The 20,547-nt window shown below is 43.6% G+C and overlaps 1 long non-coding RNA gene across 1 annotated transcript in view; it reads right to left on the bottom strand.

Annotated features, from left to right (window-relative positions):
* Positions 1–19,067: 19,067 nt before the first annotated feature.
* LOC127382099 (uncharacterized) overlaps positions 19,068–20,547 on the bottom strand; it is a 426,409-nt gene continuing 424,929 nt past the window's right edge. The window contains exon 9 of the long non-coding RNA XR_007888879.1: positions 19,068–19,218. This is a non-coding gene — a long non-coding RNA (uncharacterized LOC127382099). The remainder of the gene's footprint in view (positions 19,219–20,547) is intronic.

The raw sequence follows: 20,547 nt of genomic DNA, 5'->3' as shown, positions 1-20,547 counted from the left end.
AACACAGACTAAGTAATCTACCTCCTCGAAAGGTAATTAGACTTGAAAAGCGCTGTTCAGCTCTACCCAAGGAAAGCACAGCTCTGATTAAAACACTTTGGAGATTCGCTTTCATCCCCATTCCCTTTTGCCCTGGAAAACCTTCTATAAAATCGCCATAACTTTTAATTTCTCCCCATGCCAAACCTGGGGCCGCTCTCAGCTGCTGCTGCCCTCTTCCTCCCCACCCCCCCCAAAACTTTAACCCTGCTTCTCATTTTTCTTTGCCTCTAATCTAATCGCTAATTCCTTGGCTTGGCCAAATAGTTAAAAATGTTAAGTGCTGCTCACAATTCCTGCTGCCTCCCCCTCGTATCTGTCTCTGTTTATGGAACAGGCCCTGGTTTCCTCCTGCTCTTGTTCAGCTGTAGGTCTGCAGGTCAGGAGACTGTAAATACACACAGCGCTGCCCCAACCCATAAATCTGAGCAAAGGGCAGCCTTATATATTCAGATAAGGGATGCAGGGGCTGGGGGAGGGGGAGAAAGAAAGAAAGAGAGAAAGAGAGAAAGAGAGAAAGAGAGAAAGAGAGAAAGAGAGAAAGAGAGAAAGAGAGAAAGAGAGAAAGAGAGAAAGAAAGAAAGAAAGAAAGAAAGAAAGAAAGAAAGAAAGAAAGAAAGAAAGAAAGAAAGAAAGAAAGAAAGAAAGAAAGAAAGAAAGAAAGAAAGAAAGACAAAGGAAAAAGTGTATTAAAGAAGAGAACAGGAAGGAGGTGCTTTGCTGCAGACCAAAGCCAAGGTGCCAGCAGGTACCAGGGTGAGCCCTCCAGGCAGGGGCAGGGAAGCTCCTGCTACCTGGCAGGATGTGCCAGCCAGAGAGGAATCTGAAATGTCCACCTTTCTCCCACCCCTTCTTGTTTGTATATAAATCATTACAAAGTGCGTTTTATTACCTTTGGGACAATGAAATTAAACAAGAAATTTCGATGGCTTTATCTCCTCCAGACTTTTGTTGGTCTATTTTCTGCCCCCCCACCTTCCATTTTATTTCCAGCACCTCTGCAGCTTTCAAGGGAACAGTCCCCCCTGTTATTGCTTCTCAGTTCCAAGGTCTTAGAATAAATAACATTGTTATTACTCACTTCACCAATTTCCAAGAAGAAATATTGCTGCAGCAAATGCGAGCAGCACTAATATTTGCAAAGTGATAAATGGATTGTTACATACCTTCCCGTCTGTGTGGCCTCCAGCCATCCTCTGGCCGGCTACATCCCTCCTCGGGGCAGGAGGGAGGGTGCCTTTGAACTTAACGGGGTCCAGACACTGAGTGCCTTGCACAAGAGCCTGCCCCCAGCCCCCTCCCTCGCCCTTGGATGGAGAGATAATTTTTAATGGCAAGCCCACACTGGAGTTGGTACCACGTCCCAAGAGAACAAGGAGCTCTGTACCAGCACCAAGCAGACAAGTGAAGATGCTTTTGATGCACTGAATTGGTGGGGTTGTTAGCGTTGGGTGCTCCAGGAAGAGTGGTGAGAGGCTTGGGATGTTCCTATGGTGCTGCCCCATTGCCCTTCCTTGGCCCCCACGAGTGACTGTGGCTGCACTGGGGTGAGAACCACATCCCAGGTGTCACAGCAAGAGCCACACCTGCCCTTCTCTGGCTGCTTGAAAATATTCACCATTCAACAATGTGAAAAGTGGACAGAAAAAGGGTTGTGGAGAAGAAAAAATAGAAAAAAATCCCTCTGTCCTGCCCCCCTCCCCCCAGCATCCCCAGTGTCTGAACGGCAACTGCAGTGAATACCTGAGGTACCAGGGCTCAATGTGGTGAAATATGGAAAAATCATTCCCAACCACCACCTCCTTTGCTGTTCATTAAATCTCATTAATTTGCATTAAATTCTTAGCAAACATTCTTAACCAAAGCTAAGGCTAGGGAGCTGCCAAGGCAGGGAGCAGTCTGTTGGCCTCCTCACCCCAAACTTGGTGGCTCACCGCATAATTTCTGATCTTAAAAAGGGGTGGCAATCAGAAAACGCACATTGAATAATTAAAAAACAATAAAATTGTGGTTTATTTTTTTTTTTAAGCAACAATTTTATCTAGCTCTAAGACATGGTTTGGGCTCCTCAATTTTATTTAAAATGAAATCTCCAAATCAAATTACTCTTGGGATGCAAGTCATGCTGAAAACCACTCTGAATGTGTGGTAATTAAAAACAAAGCAAAACATTTTGCTTCAGACCCACAAAGAGTAACCTTCTGACATATGGATCCTGTTGCACTTCCAGACCACGGTCCACAGGATAGGGGCTGGGAAGGTTTGGTTGATTTGAATTCCTTATGCAGGATGAGCACCTCCACCTTCGTTTATCCAGTCATTGGAGGTGACATAAGCTTGTTCTTCCTCTGCAGAGCAAAACCGAGCTGTTCCACGAGAATCATCCCTCTTTCCCTAGTGCTGGCGTGGCATCATCTGTGCCACTGAGGTGCCACCAAGAGAAGGGGTGAAAGTATCCCTCATCACATTGCCCTCCCTGGCCTTTTCTCCCTGTACAGCCCCTTTGCTTCTCAGAGCTGGCAGAAGCCTTAGAAGATGCCCACCAGTGTGTGACAGTCTCACATGGAGCTTAAATGCAGTGTTACTAGCACCTACATGGCACCAGCTCGAGATGGGAGGAGGTGAAGGATGAGTGCAAAGATTTCAGCAACCTGGGGTGAAGGTGTTGGCATTGTCTGGCAGTGCTAGTAGAGGAGTACATCTGTGCTCAAAGGGGTAGGAAAGGTGGCTGAAAAGTTTGGGCTAGCTATATTTCGTTAGTTGTTGTGTCGTTTTGTTTTGTTTCCCTAAGTGACACATTGATCTCTAAAAGAAAGAACAGAACTCAAGGATCACAGGAAGAAAATCACCCAGAAACTGTGGGCAGAGGTATGAAAGGTTCAGAAGAGATGGCAAAAATACAGCAGTTTTTCCTCCTGACCGAGATAGAAGACACGTTTTTTTTTTCTTTTTATTCTTTTTTCTTTTTTTTTTTCTTTCTTTTTTTTTTTTTTTTAATAGGATGAGAAAAAATGAAAAGAAGGTCATAAGTTACAGATAAGTCTAGAAAGTCTTTTGGGATCGGCTCTCATGCAAAATACATACAGTTCAACAGTGTTAATAAAAAGTGATAGTTTGTATCAGTTTCTAATCAAAGAATCAGTTTAGTAACCATCCTTAATACTCTCCCATAAATGTATGTATCTGTGTGCATGTGTGAGGGAATGCCTCCAGATCATGTTTTCTTGAGCAATTCCTGCCATGCAGAAGCCCCTGCAAAAGCAGTTTCTTGTGCTGTTCCACTTCCAGCCCGAGGAAGTGCACAGATAAGAAGGAAAATCAAAACAATTGAATATATACAAAACATCTACATTTGTATAAACAGCAAGCTTTGAAAGAGGGGAAAATAAATAAATAAAGCAGGTCTTCATTTTTTGTTATTTCTTTTCGTCAAACCTCAGGAAAAAAAAAAAAAAAAGTAATGTCAAAGCAGTTCTTATTTTATCCAGACCAGTTCATAAATCCCAAGTCATAAATCCACATGATATCCCTGGCTGCTGGATTTTGCATTTGGAGCTCTGAAAGACTGATAGCTGAAAGATTTATAAAATCCCAGGTAGCCAGAGTGTTCCCTATTGGCTTCACATCTGAGGGGTCTCCACGTCCTGCTCAGCCCAGAGAGCTGTATGTATGGGATATATTGTCCTCAAGCAGCAGACTCCCCCGTCTTCTATTTTCAACTCTGGCAAGGGCTAAAACTTGGTTATTTGGGGTGGCTGGGCCCTTTTTAGGGACATGCAGACATGAGGATAGCCACAGGCTGGGGGGTGCCAGGAGCCTCCTGTCACCTCCTGCAAAATTATACCATGGGTTGTGTCCTAGATGTACGATTTAGCCTGCATAGGAGACCCGACCGTTAACACCAGAATTGTTTCAGCTGCCTTGAATATGCATTTAATTTTGTTCCTCGAATGTCATTGAATAAGAGTGACTGTTTAGTAGGAACAAGGTATCACTGGGGCCAAAAGATAATGATACCTAGAGGGGAACAGGACCAGCCCCTTAGCAAGAAAGTAGTAGCTGAGATGCCTCAGAGAAAGTACGAGCTGCAAACAAATGTGCTATTTATCTGAATCCATAGGGTGTGGAAAACGTGCTGCAAGCCTTACCTCCATAACCTTCCTCTGTCCTGCCTCAATGACCTTATTGGAGGTAATATTTTTTTCCAGACTTGCAATGACAGACATTTTTAATATGCTACTGTTGGATTAATAAAAATATACTTCATATATATATATATATATATATACACCCCCTCTTCTGCAGTTACAAAATTTCCTTTATGGCTATAAGGATATTAACTAACATTTTTGTTATTGAGAAGCAAAATTATTAGCTACATTTCAGATATTTATATTCATGGGTCTGAAGTCATTGAAGTCCATGTGGAAAATCCTCCTTCACCCAGCCAGGGAAGGATGGTGGAATCAACCTGAGGTCAGCTCTGCCTGTTGGGAGTTTTATCAGAAACACATAATCCAGCTAAATTTAGATTATTTTTATGATCTTTTTTGTTGTTTGTCTGCTTGCATTAGTGGAAATTAAAGCACTGCAAGGGTTTGTGCTTCCTGTGTGCTGCGAGCATCTCTGCCTTTGACCAGGCACCTTCAGCTTGCACGCCACAGATAGCTGCATGCCTCCAGCACGCCTTCTCTACATCAAAATCCTTGGTTTCATTAGAAGCACTTACTCATTTAAGAGGTCAAACTGAACCAGATGCAAACAGACCAAAGCATTTACATGAGGACTATGTCAGACTCATGGCAGGAGAGGTTTTTCTTGGTTATTCTTGAAATCCAAAGCTTTTCCAAGCCTGTTTGTGGTTCTCACGAGGTATTCTTTCCCTTCCCAAGCAGAACATATTTCTTTTTAAACCTCAGACTCCCATGGACTGTATTTATGCCATATTTCATCTTTTTCTCCTGTTTCCTCACTCTTTATCCTTCTTTCAGCTGGGCTAAAGTCATCCTGAGCTCATGGCTGTGGAGTACGAGGTGAGGTGACTGGGGAGGGAGTTCAGCCTGCCCAGACCAGTCCCTGCCCAACACATCCAGGAGCTGGGTTGCACTGGTATTTACACAAGCCTGGCTCTGTAGGCTGGTTTCGACAGGCCAGGTAGCCCTGTCCTGTTGAAGGATAAATTTGCTGCCCTTTGTCTCTCTGGCATTTCCAACATCTTCAGCATTTCCAGCATCATAGTTTTGGCAGCTTTGATTTTCTGGACATGCCCAAGTCCCCTGACTTTATTAGTGCCATTCATCTTGAAATGCTGAGGTGGGCTTTGCTGGTTGCTCATCAAGGAGATTGGGCTGGAATTAATCCCCTGGTGTAGAAGAGATCCCGAACCAGGGTGAAGGGCAAATTCTTACTCATGTCTATTGACCAGCCCTTTCCTCCCTCATTTCTGCTTGCAATACCTTTGGAAGCAGAAGGAGACTTCTTTCTCTTTCCAAACAAAGATTTGGGATGTAGAATCTGACCAAATATTGTTTGTTTTGGTTGGTTTTTTTCAATTTTAAATGTGCAAGTCATCTTAAAGTTTCCTTTTATTAAAAGCATCCACAGAAGCTCTTTTCTTCCCCCATTTCTTCTCATTTCATTACCATTTTGCTAATTAAAAATGCTGTACAAGGACTAGTATTGAGCTATAGAAATGAAAGGTCAATACATGAACAACACTTCATTTGTAAATAATACAGCTCTGTAATCAATTATCTCATTTTCACAGAAGACATATTAATCTAAAAGCAAAAGATGGAGACATTTAGAGGATGTACAGAGGGGATCTTTAAATGTTAAATGTTCTTTAGCATGTGCTAAATAAAGGGTTTGGCAGAGTGAAAATGTGGTGCACAGCACTGGCACTCCAGGGAAAGTCTTTAGGTCAAGTGATTTGTACCTTCAAAATAGTTCTCCATAGCCCTGTAAAGGCTCTCATTTGGTAGCAGCAAGATGGGTTAATGTTATTTAGAATGATAACTGTAGCAGGGAAAATAGTGCAGATATATTAAAAAAAAGGTCATCTGAAAAAAAAAAAAAGAAAAAAGAAAAAAAAAGTGCGTGTTTTCATAGGTGACTCAGCCTTCTTCTCCCTGTTATTTGTTTTCTATGAGCAGTGGGAAGCCAGGTTTCCTGGCCCTCTTTCTCCCTAAAGACAGGTTTCCAGACTGCAGGCTGGAGCTGGGACATGCTTGTGTGTGAAACTGTACAACCACATGCCATCTATCCCCTAAACATAAGGAAACATGGCATACTGCCGGAGCCCACCCAGGATTGCTTCCTCTTCCACCAGTCACTGCTGGAATTCATGTAAGAGTTTAAAAAGATAATGTTTCCTGGGTGTTGGGAGAGCCCGTGCATGAATTATAAAGGTCATTAGGGGAAATCACTACAAAATATATTTTCCAACCTCAAAACAGCTCAGGTTTTCATTGCAGTGCTAACAAATGGAAAGGGAAAGCTCTTGCCAGCTCTGCTGGGAGCTGGGTTACCTTGTACGCCTGCTCCCTCCATTTGACAGCATAGAGATGGCAGAAATGGGGAGGAGGAATGTGATTTTGGTTTCATTTTTGCCTGTCTGCACTGGATTTCCCATATGTCCGTCCTGCGCTAGCCCCACATTTCCAGCATTAAAATTTCTATCGAACATACGTTGAGACTTCAGGGAAAAAAATCCCACCCCACCCTTTCCCAACCCTCCCCCCCCCCCCACTTCATGCCAATGGGTTGATCTCACCCCATCCCCTGCATTGCCCTCCCCTGTCCATCGCTGGGTGGGAGGAGGGAGATGGGGGGGGGGGGGGGGGGGGGGGCGGAGGGGACAGCCCCACCAATGTGAGCCCTTGCACAAGAGGAGGTTTTCCCTCCCACTCCCCTCTGCCACAGTCCCCTCTCCCCTGCTCCCACACCTCCCGCTAGCCAAAGCCATTGCCTAGGCCAGGAGAAAGCTAAAAACAACAACAACAACAACAACAAAATAAAATTAACCATCCCCCCCAACAACGGGAATTATTTCCAGGTGGCTTCATGAGCCAAACTGTCTCCCAGGGGGCTGGTGAGTGCCCTCCCACAGAGGGAGCATGGCGTCAGTGGGGCTTAAGGTTGGCTCCAACATTTCCCCTTGCTCCCCTCTGTCATCTTATTTTCCCAAACAGAAATACACTCTTGGCACAGGATGCTTGAGCAAGGCACTATCCCAGCTCCCTCCTGGCTGGCCCGGGTGAATCGGAGCAAAGAGCCAAGACCACCTACACCACCAGTGTGAAGGAGGTGAGGGCAAGACAAGGGTGCAGGAGGAGCTTGATCGCCCTCTCTGCCAGCAGACACCACAGGGAAGTTGTCTGCAATAGCAAAATCCTTGTGAAAGCCTTTTTGGCTGGCATGGCAGGCAAGCTGGTTATGGGATTGGCATTGCCGAAGGAATGGCGGGCTGGCGAGGCGGCGAGCCAGGAGCCCCGGCTGCATCACAGCAGGTATTACCATGGAGTGAGAAGTTACTCACTTCTTCTTTAAACAAAAAACTGAGATTAGGGTGGGGGGGAAAAAAGAAAAAAAATAAGAAGAAGGAAAAAAAAGACCCCTGGCGTGATTCCCAAGGTAAACCTAAATATTTCCAGGTTTATTCAACCCCATGGGTTCGGCGCATACTGTAGCTGCTTGAAAGGCCAGAGGGCCTTTCAAAGTGCTCCGCCAGCCTCCCTGCCAAAATAAATGTTACTTTACCAACAAGTAGGCAGAAGAATGAAAGCCATAAGATGTGTGAGTGAGAAAAAAAGAGCCTGAACAGGAAAACCCCTTTCTTCTGATTTAAAAACCCTGGATGATCAAGGCTGTTCTGCTTACTCTGATGTAATCGGTTTGCAGATACCAAAATACACGTCCAGCCATGGAAAGTGCTCTCCCTTTGATTCCAGCAAAATCCTTTCTAATTCTCTTTAAATGTTCCAGGGCTTTTTGAAATTATTGCTATCAATGCCAACCAAATGCTTTAGATCTCTCTTCTTTTTTTTTTTCTTTCTTTTTTTTTTTCTTTTTTTTTTTTTTCCCTCCCTGTCTTAAAATACTTGCCTTATTTTTATGCAGCCCAGTTACTGCTGTACATGGAAAAAGTATCTAGAAAAGAGATCTGGTTTGCTTTAGCCTTTATACCACATAGAGTTAGACATTTTAACCTTCTTTGTATTTACTTAGTTGCTTTAATACCATTTCTGTAACCCCTATACTTTTCTTTTTTTTCCATATAACTTATTAAATATTTATAATACAGTAGCCCATACACATCACATAGGTCACGCTTTTATTACTTTAGGCTCACCATAGCTATCTAGTAAATCATAAGTCACATTCTCCCTAAAAGTTAAAAAAAAACAGGATTGTGCAGATGACTGTAGACTGAGTTTGTAAGGGACTGACTTAAGAAAAGCTAAGCTGGTTAAAACAGAAGTTGGACTTCTTTAACCAGAAAATAATAGACCCCCTAAGGCAACAGATCAGCAGAGTTTACCACGGGTAGGAACACTGCTGGATGGTCTGTTATTCTCTCTGTGCTCCTCTGTTGCCCTGAGGTGGGTACGTGACCATCATTCAGGTTTTTTTTCCATTGCTGTGATGCTTCTTCCAGCCCAGCCTTAAACAGCCCGTGAGATGATCTCTTCAAGTCCTCTCCAAATCCATAAGAGTAAAGAAGAGCAAGACTTGGGGATGCTTTGAGGTATGTTATTCCTCTTTAATTTTTCAATTTTTAGGGGTTTTTGGGGTTTGCGTTATTTCCCCACAACCCCTCCTGCCCCCCACCACCCCAAACCAGTAGGGTCAGGATTGCTTTATACTTTCCTGGAAACTCTTTTTCTCCCTTGATTTCAAGATGCCAGGAGCACAGCATAGAAGGAAAAAAACCACACAAACAGACATGTGACTCACCAGAAAGCTCTGATGCCTGCCATGTATCTGGACGTTTTACCTTGCAGTTAGCCATAAAGTTTTTCAGGTAAGTAAAACATTGAATGGGCAGATTTTTTCCCCCCAGCAATTTTATTCAATGCCTAAACATAAGGAAAAAGTTCTTTACTGTGAGGATAACACTGGAACAGGCTGCCCTGGGAGATTGTGGAGTCTGGAGACATTCCAAACCCATCTGGACATGATCCTGTGTGACCTAGTGTAGGTGATCCTGCTCTAGCAGGTGAGCTGGACTACATGATCTTCAGAGGTCCCTACCAACATGAACCACTCTGTGATTCTGTGATCCTTTCCGTCCTCAGACAGGTTTGCACAGATGTGCGCTGGGTTCCCAGCTGTGGTGTCAAAGTTGAGAAAGAAAAACCCCTTCCAAGCTTCCTTCCCAAGAGGACCATTTTTGCGGGCAATGTCCCTTCATGCACTGTCTGCTGTGCCATCATTAGAGCACTGAGTGCCCACAAGTGAGGAAGAAATGTGCTTCCCACACTCTGACGCTTCCTCCTCCCAACTTGGCAGCAGGAACCAGGCGGCTGGGGCTGAGGGTGGCTGCCTCTCACCCGCCTTCCTCCGGATAAACTTTCCCTGTAGGATGAAAAACGGTCATTTGTGTTTCAGCAGACCATAAAAACACGTTTGAAAACTTGAAGTCTTTTCCAAGTCGGAACCGCCTTGGAAGATTTCAGACCACATTGCCATATGGTGGGGTGGCATATGGTTTAATGCATGCTATGCTGTGTGGGGAGGCCCTTCCGTGACAGGACCAGCGATGCTGCAGGGATGTATTCACTATAGGATGTTCCTGAAAACATCTTCTTCCACTTTCTCCAGCTCAACACTGCAGCTTTCTCCAGTTGTACCCTGTGAGATGGCTCCCAACAAGCTGATGGATCCTGCCTGCGCCTCTGGGTTCAGGCAGCTCAGTACACACAGAAACAAGCATCCTCTCCCCCACCCCAACATAAACACTTGTTTTTTCCTCCTTGTCCAAAAACTTCCACAGAAAGCATTTTGAAGAAAATAAAATGTGTATTCTTCTTCAGCTGGAAAGTTTTGCTTCATTTCTTTGTTGTGAACCAAAACTTTTTGGATATTTTTTTTCCTCCTCCTTTCTTACCACTCCCAACACTACTTGCAGTGCTAGAATGAGAGACATTAATATCTTCAGGTGTTTTTTTTTTTAAAACTTCTATATTTTAAACTCTTGTTCCTCTCCTTCCTTTCCCTAGCTCCCTTAATTTTACCCTGCCTTTCCCACTCTGCAAAAACCATATACCAAAACTATATGAAACTCTACAATTGCCTCTCTGAGTGGTTTCAAAAATAAAACCAAGACTAATTGAAAAAGATGATGAGACACTTTATTTGGGAGGAAGGTGGGAGGAATTCTTTTTTTTTTCCTTTTGAAAAGTCTTTCTTGGCTTTAGGGTTGGGGTTGTTTTTTTGCTTCCTCTGGTATTTAAAGACACTGAGCTGTCTGTCTGAGGTGTGCCTGCTCTGCTTTTATTATTTAAGCTGCAAAGCATCCAGGCTCCATGGCCCTGATGTCCTCCAGGATGTGGCTTCTCCTGTACTTGGCACTGGTGAGGCTGCACCTCAAATACTGTGTTCAGTTTTGGGCCCTCCACTACAAGAAAGACACTGAGGGGGTGGAGGGTGTCCAGAGAAGCACAACAAAGCTGGTGAAGGGTCTGGAGAACAAGTCTTATGAGTAGCAGCTGAGGGAAGTGTGGCTGTTTAGTTTGGTGAAGAGGAGGCTGAGGAGAGACATTATGGCTCTGCTCTCTACAGCTACCTGAAAGAAGGTTGTAGTGAGGTGGAGTCGGTCTCTTCCAAGTAACAAGCAACAGGACAAGAGGAAATGGTCTCAAGTTACACCAGGGGAGGTTTAAATTAGATATTAGAAGGAACTTCTTCACTGAAAGGTTTATCAAACACTGGAACAGGCTGCCCAGGGAGATGGTTGAATGATCATACCTGGAGGTGTTTAAAAGGCATGTAGATGTGGTGCTTAGGAACATGGTTTAGCACCGGACTTGGTAGAGTTAGGTTAATGGTTGGACTCGGTGATCCTAAAGGTCTTTTCCTACCAAAACAATTCTGTGAGTCTATGAAAGCCCATGTAATGACACTTCTGTGGACCAGGCAATACAAAAGTGCTAGTATACGTTACACAGAGCAGGTATACATAGACATACACAAACTGCATGTTAAATATCTCCACCTGCCCTCAGTTTTTGCATTTAATCTGCTACTGGTGTGAAAATGGGAGGTAAGTTTTGAAGGGAGGATTTAAAGATGAGAAGCTTCACAAATCAGACAGCTTTTTGCAAAGGGCAGCAGCGATGGCTGCAGAAATGCTTGAAGAAAAGTCTATCCAGTCTTGGGGTCCAGACCAAGGTGCCTTCCCTCTGTACCACCCCACAGTGGAGATGTGGACCAGTGGGGCCACCTGGCCTGAAAAAGAATGCTATTTTGGGCTGTTCTTGGCTTTTCTTGTATTTTGAAAACTTTCTGTGGCCTGCTTTTAATGAAGACTTTTGTTTAACCAGAACCCCAAGCCTCTGCTGGAAGATGGTTCTGGTTGGAAACATATAGCCTGCACCTGGCAGCAGAGGCTGTCGCCAGAGAGTACCTGGGCAAAGTGTCTTCAAACACAAAAGCCAAGAGGATGCTGAGGCTGGGACACAGCACTGCTAGACTTCCGTCATGCTGTACTACCCTCAGCTGACTTCAGCACCTTCGCTCCAGCCAAGGGGTAGCACCAGGGCACTACTTCAGGTAGTTAACAATGGGAAAAAGACAAAACCCAAACATTCATGTTGAAAGGCATGCAGGACACTATGATTTCTCCCATGTTCACTTTACTGGGCATGGAAAGCTGCTAGTCAGGCAGTTATGTCCCACAGTTCTCCTTCTCCACTCACAACAAATACATTTTTTGTTGTTGTGGTGGTTTTTGTTTGTTTGTTTTACTCACAAAAGAATCACAAGCTGAAGGTAAACCTAGTAAGACATTAAAAGTCCTTCCAAGATTGTGTCTCTCAGGTTAAGAAGGACTTGCTGATGCACCCATGTTCCACATAGCAAACTTGTAGCTCCTTCTTTTCCACCAACATCTAAATGCTGTGTGTGAAGCTCTCCTGCCTCTTTTCTTCCTCCCCTTCCCTCCCCTCCCCCTCCTCTTTTAATAATTTTGATTGGTTTGGACAAGAGGGAAGATGGGCGATTATCTGCTGAAATCCTCACTGACCATGGCATTGTGACACCAGAGCTCCCCGCCACAGGTTTGTGGCCTCATCAGATGTCCCAGAATTGAGACCATCGGGAACTTCTGGACCATATTTGCCTCCAGCTTTTTGCTGCAACAGGTCATCAGCGTGTTACCCTGCTCATGGGTAATATATGGTGCTGTGCTTGAACCCGACTTGAGCACAGGTTTCCATGGCATAACACGCAAAGAATAAACAGGCGCTCTGTTTTCAAAACCTTCACAAGAGGCACCTCTTCTGGGATGAATGTCTCTTTATTTTTCACATACCAATCTCCCCTCATTTTCATGCTGCTAATGTACTTTCCTCTTCCATCTTATGCCCTCCCACTAAAAAAAGGATAATAAGAGAGAACTCATCTGGGTAATGCATCACTCCTTTAACATTTATCAGATCTGAGATTTTTTTAAAAGCACATTTTTTTCCATACTAAAAGGGGATTTTTATATCTAAAGACACAAAGGTAATACTCACTGCATTGTAGCTTCAATATTTTTTTTCTTTCTTTTTCCTTTTTTTTTTTACCCCCAACCCAACAATGGTGAAAAGATGTAATTTTTACAAGCAAATAGGAAGAAAAAGCCTGAACACACCCTGGGAACATGTTTAAGAAGTTGATTTATGTTTCATGCTGAGCCTTACACCTGCAGTTCAAGCAAAACTCAACTTTGCCGCCCCACAGAGTCTAGTTTATTAGGTATCAAGGAGTCACAAGAAGCCATGTAATTAAAACTGTAATTAACTGGAAAAGGAAAGTGCCACCTGAGTTTTGAGAGGCTGTCAATTTTATTTCCATTACAGCTCTCCTTCTGCTTCTTTTGTCTATAGGGTGGGCTTTTTTTCTCCCATCTCAGTAAGGAAAAACAAAGTTGTGTTTATTTTTTCTTTTTTGCAATAGCTAGAGAAGCCACCAAAGTCTCTTATGTCTTTACTCTGGGGAAAAAAAAATATAAAAATTAAGCCACTCAGTTTTTAACTCAGACATGGGTTTCTTGCAGTGGCATTTGCAGTCATGTTTGCCCAACAGGTGTCAAGTGTGGTCCAGGCAGAAAAAAAACCCTGAAATGTCCTACTGGCAAAGGGTCGGCTGAGTTCAAAGCCCATTTTAAAAAAACATAATCAGTGCCCTTTAAAAAAGGGGATCGGCGATGCCTTGTTAAAATGCATGACCTTGCTGCAGCGGGTGAGCCAAGTGCTGGGTGTCCCCGAATCTGGCACATCCCTCCGAAGGCTGATGGATCCTGCTGGAGACCACCGCGGTGTTCCTGTGGGCAGGACTAGGCCACACGCAGCAAATCAGAAACACAGCTGGGAGAAATGTGAGGCAACATGACCAACCTTGTCAACCGGAAAAATAAAAAGTGAAAAAGGGGCCTGATTCTCTCGCCAAAACAACACGTCTTTGATGGATTTGGGTGGGATGTGATGCCAGCCCTGCCCTCACTCCTTCTCGTGCATCCATCAGGAGCAAATTCCCAGGGGATCAGAGAGAGGTACCAGACTAAAGAGACAATTATTTAATAAGGTTTAAAGAAGCAAAGACTTAGATAAAATTGATGCAGGAAAGAAAGTCATAGTAAAATACAGTTACAGAGTAATTACCTAAAAGGGTAAAATGACGAGAACAAAGATAGGCTGTATCTTAGAGGTTGTTACAAAGGAGATGATTTATGAATATATATAAATATTTGTAAAGGAGATGTTTGTCTCTGACCAGTGTTTGAAAGGGGAATTGACATTCTTCCTTCTCCATTTAACAGGTGACTAAACCCATCAAGTGAAGTACCAGCCTTGAGAAGTTATCATAACATGCAATTTTCCTTTGGTGCTGTTACAGAAGGCTAGGTTGTTGGTTTTTTTTCCCCAGCCTTAATCCTCCCAAAGTCTCTTTCCTCCCAAAACAGCCTCAGCTTGCAAGGCAGAGGTCTCAGGACCCTCCGGGTTTGAAGGCAGATCTCGATCCTAATTTGGGGAAGTGAGTTGGAGGTACCCACAGCAGATGACACGCAGGGCTCAGCTTCTTATTCAGCTATAAGTCAGCAGGGGCACCCCCTGACCATCTGTGGCCTATAAATTACAGTAACACCAGCACACACTGCTTGTAAATCACCAATGAACAGGCTTTACCTTATGACACACTACATGAACCCTGTTGGATATTCCAATAAACTCCCATAAACCATTCGATATAAACTGTGGATTATGTTTCTTTGGGGGGAAGGAGAAAAACCTGGACTTCTCTGCACTTGCACAAACTTCTTATGGGTGAACTGAAGATGTGGCCTGAGCTGTGTTGCATGTTTATGTATCATGTTTTCTTATGAAAAAGATTTCCCCTCTCACCATCATTATTACCACATACATTTCACTTTCCAAGAGGGCATCAGCCTGGAGATAAACAGGAGGATTGCATTCCTGCAAAAAAAGAGACACCATTTGTTTGAAAAATGCAATTTAATGTGAGCCTGCATGACCTGTCCTCCATGCTTGCTGCACTAAGCACAGGCTGTTGTCTTTGCTTTTGGAGGAGCCAGAAGACCCACACTATGACATCAAGCCAGCCATACTTGCCACACAGTGAAAAATACACCACTATTTCTCACCATCTCTGCATACCAAGGGTTAGAGTTTCAGCTTGCTATCTCTGTGAGGGCAGACCATCCCATAAGACCTCCTCACTTGATTCCTTCTTCCTGTGAAATATCTCCTTTAGCCCAGTCTGGTAACAGGGTGGAAGGCCCTATGGTCTTGACACACCATCAAACCCCCCCAGCAGATGTGCTTCTGCCACCCAGCTTGGTTTGGATAGCTCTTACTTGCTGTGATGTTTCATGGAGGCCATGAAGAGGTCTGCAAGGAGATTCTATGAGCAGAAGTCCTGGCCTGTGGCCCCATGCTCGTCAGTATGTGCCTGGTTGGGGCCACAGACACTGCTCTGCTGAGAAAACCTGCAATTTACTTCAATTTTTATGCTGAGATCCATCAAAGGACCACTTCTGATAATTATATTAGTAAGTCCTGCACCTAAACTGTCACCTGGGCAAAAAAATTAAATCTTATAATAAATAGAAGTTATTCACACCGTGGGTGATAGGCCAAGTAAACAATTTGATACATGTTATTTGAGCAGCCTTTTTGCTGACCATGAACAAACAGGGGCTGTAGCATGGACAGCCAGCAATGGCTGCATCATGATTCCTTGGCAAATTCTCTAATTGAATATGAAATTCTGACCTCACTCAGGAGTCAGTTGGGAGCCTTGCAGTCATCTCATTCATGCATAGCACAGACTTCCTAAGGCAACCTTATTTTCATTGGGGTTTCTTAAGGCTGTAGAGGTTGGCTCTGCATGGGTGTGTGGGAGGAGGCCTGCATCAACATATGCTTTTAAACCCATTGGGTGACTACAGGCAAACTGGACAGATGTTCCCACCTCAAGGAAACAGGGAACCAAGGCAACCATTGTTGACTCCCACAATGACAGTGAGAAGAACACATCTGTCTGTAGACATCAGGGAATCCACATCTGCACAAGCAGTCCAGGGGAAAATACCCTCCCATGCTCCTTCTTGATCATGAGCATCAAATTAATTAATACTCATTAATACTTCACTTTTAAAAATTACTTCACAGGTTCCAGGCTCCAGCCAAAATTGATGCTTCCTTGCGTAAGAGATACACCCTCCAAGTCAAATCAGAAAAATAAACCAGGCAAAAGCAATGAGAATGTGCTCTGCAGACAGCAGGACCAACAGGATTCCATGATCCCAGTGCCACCCAACAAGACTGCACCTGACTGAAACACTTTGAGCAGTCTCACAAGCAATTTTAAACTCACCAGAAATGCATGATTGAAGCATGGGAACGGGGCTCTGAGCAACCTGATCTAGCAGGAGGTGTCTCTGCCTATGGCAGGGGGGTTGGAACTAGATGATCTTTGAGATCCCTTCCAACCCTAACAATTCTATGATTCTATGATTTATTGAATCAAGGTTGAGCTTGTCTAGTTAGCTTAGTTTCAGGAAAAAAATAGTGAATGTAATAGAGTTGATTTAAAAATATATTTAACTCAGAAAAAAAATCCCAACAAACCCTATTTAAACGTTACTTGAAATTTTCCTAGAGGAAAAAAAAAAAAAGAAGCGTAGTTTAAAATTTAAATATAAATAATCCATGTCAGCTTAGACAAATACCCTGTGACTTTTGGCCAGGGAACTTTTGGTTCATAAACTTTTTATATTGGAGCCAACATAGTAGAAAGAGGTGAACCAAAACCCTAGATTTTAACAGGCCTGGCCTGGGTGTCATGACACCAAGGCTCTTCACAGCTCACCCATGAAGATCCCCCCTAGCTCCCGGCCGCTCAGCCCAGTCCCCTACCTTTCCTCTCCATCCACCCCTTCCCGTGCGCTCTGACAAGAAGAAGCAATAGCGCTATTTCTGGTTTTTAACAAGATTTGGAAAGTGTTCAAGTGCCTGACTAAGTGGCTGGAAACAAGGAAGCAGAAGGATGTTTTGGCATCCTGCGATGTGTGCATGAAGAGCATAGACACAAACACATTGAACGCACATACTGTAAAGCAAGATTACAAGGAGAGTACGAACTAATAAAAGCCTATTAAAACATCATGGATGCTGTTGCTGCTCATGTGTATGCCTGTGTATTAAAATAATAAATACTTCACGTGAAAGTGCAGCTCAAACATGACTGATCACAGATAGAACTTTCAGCAACCTTTAAATACATATGGCCATCCTGTAATTAATGTAGCCTATCCTGAAATCTGAGGGGTTTATTGACACTGGCAGAAACATTTGCAAATAACTCATGGAAGTTCATGACATACCTTCTATCTCCAGGGATTTCATTCATTTTTCCCTTTTTTTCCAGCTACCATCAATAAATTCATTCAGACCCCTTACCATACAACGACAAATGCAGTTGGTAATCCTCAATCAAAAGTCTGAAGAAAGCACCAGCGTGGAGAAAGAGCTTAATTGTGTTTTTATTGGCTTTGTTCTCTTTCACTTACAGTGAAATGCATATAAGCAAATCTGAGGGGATTGCTTTTGAGCTGTGCAGTCAAAAAAAAAGCAAAAGCAGGCTATAGACAAAGCAAGACACATAAAGATTTTACCCAAATTCTTCAGAAGAAGTCATGGCCAACCCATTAGCTCCTGCCCAAGCTTGAGGCAGGCTGCCAGCACTGAAGTGTTACTAATCAGTGCAGACCAGGCACACATGTGTGGAGAGGTCACATCTTTTATAAGGCCAACTGATACAGCTGGGGAAAAAAAAAATAAAAAAATCACAGCATCACAGCATCATTCTGGTTGGAAAAGACTTTAAAGATCATAGAATCCAACCATTAACCTAACTACTGAGCTTCATCACTGCCTTTTCCTGAAGGAATGAAGGTGTCAACACTCTCAGCTTGGGAAATGTGCTGGTTTGTTGAGTGGCCAAAGAGGAAGAGACCAATCCAAAAGTGCTGATGCATATTCCTCACATTCTGCAATCACTCCACTTACAAAACTTGGCCATGATGCTACAGACAGGCATATAATATCTATGCATTAATGAGGACAAGAATTAAACCATCATTTTGCTAGGAGAGGGTTCCCCTCCCCAAGATCTGCACACAGCCAACACGAGCTCACAACATTCAGAGCATCTGAGGCCAGTTATTTTGCTGTTACTGAGCTACATCTAAGTAGGTTAGTGGAGCAGACTGGCACATGTTCCCCTCTCCCTTGCTCTTCACATTCCTGCATGGTTTCTTTTTCTTGTCTGGAACTAATCATCAGGAGGTATTTTTGCCTCTGAATGCATGTATTTCTACACACGTACATGGGATTAAAAGTGGTAAAACAAAAATATAACATTTACTTTAGAAAACTGTAGAAGTTTTTTTAAAAAAATCTTTTTTAGTCTTTCTTTCTAGTATCTAAATTGGAGGTACTGATCTCACATGACAAGTGATCAGCCATATGTACAAAAAATAGCCAATATTTGAAAAATACCTGAAAATATGCTTCTCAGCTACTTGTTTCCATTGACTTGGATGCATTGGCTCTGTTTTGAAGAGCAACCAGAGCCAGCTGGGCTACGAATGGCTGCACATGAAGTACTGGGGGCACCTCAGCCCTCCCCATGGCTTCTCCATCCCTCCCACCTGCTTCCCACTCTACTGCATCGAGCACCCCAATGTTTCCTCATGCTTTAGCCTCCCACACCATCAAATATTCCAAATAAAGAAGTGTCTCCAACTCAATGTTCACAAGCCCCCACTCCAGTAAACCAAGGCTTTTATTTTTTGGGGAAAAAAAAAGAGCCAATTTAGGTTCTACCATGCTGTGATTTCTACTACCTCTGGGGAGAAAGAAGCTGGCTAAATGAAAAAGGGCACTTTTCCCCTGCAAGATAGAAGAGGAAGAAATGGTATATCAGGAATGTAAGTAACTGCTACTTGCTGACTCCTGTCTGGCTGTGGTAGGGATAGGGTGACCAAACAAAACTAGCACCCCTCCTACTGTGAGTGGCAGGAGGCTTCCTGGCTGCCTCAGGGGGAGTGGGAGAGCTGTGCTGATGCCAAGAGATTGAGGAGGGCTTATTCTACCAGCAAGGAGTTCCTCCCAAAAATGGGCATGGGAAGCTGATGGAGGAAGCATCACGGCTTGAGATTTTTCACCTCTCAAGGGAAAACCAGCTGCAATGGAATTAAAAATGAGACTTACCTTCTCACCTTCTCCTACTGTTTCTTTCTGCTTTTATCTATTTCAGTGCATTCATAGATAATGGTGAAAAAATGATTATGCGTTTAATAATCTACCGCTCGAGCGTGTTTAGGTGTCCACTTTCAGTGCAAAGCAGGGTGCCAGGGGTGTGACCTGAAGCTGCCATCCAAGGTGCCTGCAGAGGACCAAAAGCAAGTGAAATCCACCAAATCAGTGTTCTCCCTTCCCTGTGTTTCACATCAAAAACACTATTTTTTTTCTGGCAGGGACAAGGATAAAACTGATGCTGCTGTAAGGAAGAGAAGGAAAATGAGCCCAACAAAATGAGCAACAGAAAGCCCAACATCTTGCCCATTGGGAGTGGAACTCCCTCCTCCAGCCCAGCTTTCTTCCAGCCTCAGTCCCCATAGTCCCCCCAAGTGCTCTGGAGCCTCAGAAACCTCAAGGAGCAGCATGAGGAGCCTGTTGTGCTGCTGTCTGAGGACTGATGTTGTCAGCTGTGAGGATGAAGAATCTGAGGTTGGCTGTAGGAGAGCATTAAGCTCAGGGGGGGGGTTGGAGGAATGCAAGCTGGGGTTACATAAAACACTGACTCATGCTGAGCAATCACGAGTTTTGAAAGGTTCAGCTGAGGAACAAGTCAAAACTCAAGCTGCACGTTGCTTGCAAGTCAACAGGAACCAGGGGATACTGGGGACCTCTGAAAAGAAGGCCTTGGCATAGGGTTTCTTTTGAAGTCCGGCACTGCTCCCAGGAGGAACCAAGAGCCATGTACATCTACATCTGTCAGAGGGGAAAATCTGGTGCTTTTTTATCTTAAGAAAAGTTGGTGTGGGCATTTCAGCTTTACCCATTGGAAAGACCTGTCTGAGATGTAGTAAAAAGAAGTTTAATTTTGATTATGTTTTTCCTTTTTTCTTTTTGTTTTGTTTGGTTTTGTTTTTATGTAGTTTTGCTTTGTTCTACCGTGTATGGTATTTACATCATGCAGGATATTTACTTTTTGTTGGCCTGTCTAGGGGTGCAAATACTTGTGGTTGCATTTAACGGGCAAATGCAGTTGTTGATTTTGGCAGTCTGAGCTGGTCTATGGTTTCTATGAATGCCTGGATGTGGTTCTTTCTGGGGCTTTATGGGTTACTCAAATCATGTCCCATTATACAGGTAATTTGTGTGCAGTGAAGATGGTGTGTGTGAGGGGGATGAATGCAGAAGAGTACAAGACCCAGGACTTCCCGCCATGCATTAGAAACACCAACCAAAACCACTTGCACTTTGATATTTAAATCAGACTTCTAAAATCCGTGCTCGGAGACATATGCAAGTAGTTGATTTTTGGATCCCTTACAATTTTCTCTCCTCTTATTTACAGTAGGTACTTAGCATCTCACACACACAAAAAATAAGTTAAATTATTCAAGTGCTTAAATACAGATATGTCTGTCTGTCTGTGTTTGTCCAAAATTGAAATAATGTTGCCTGCTTTTAAGTTTTATTTCTCTTT

The sequence above is a fragment of the Apus apus genome, chromosome 3, assembly GCF_020740795.1.
Source record: "Apus apus isolate bApuApu2 chromosome 3, bApuApu2.pri.cur, whole genome shotgun sequence".
NCBI classification, from domain to species: Eukaryota; Metazoa; Chordata; class Aves; order Apodiformes; family Apodidae; genus Apus; species Apus apus.
The sequence above is the reverse complement of the archived record's forward strand: the minus strand, read 5'-3'. Positions and strand labels throughout refer to the sequence as shown.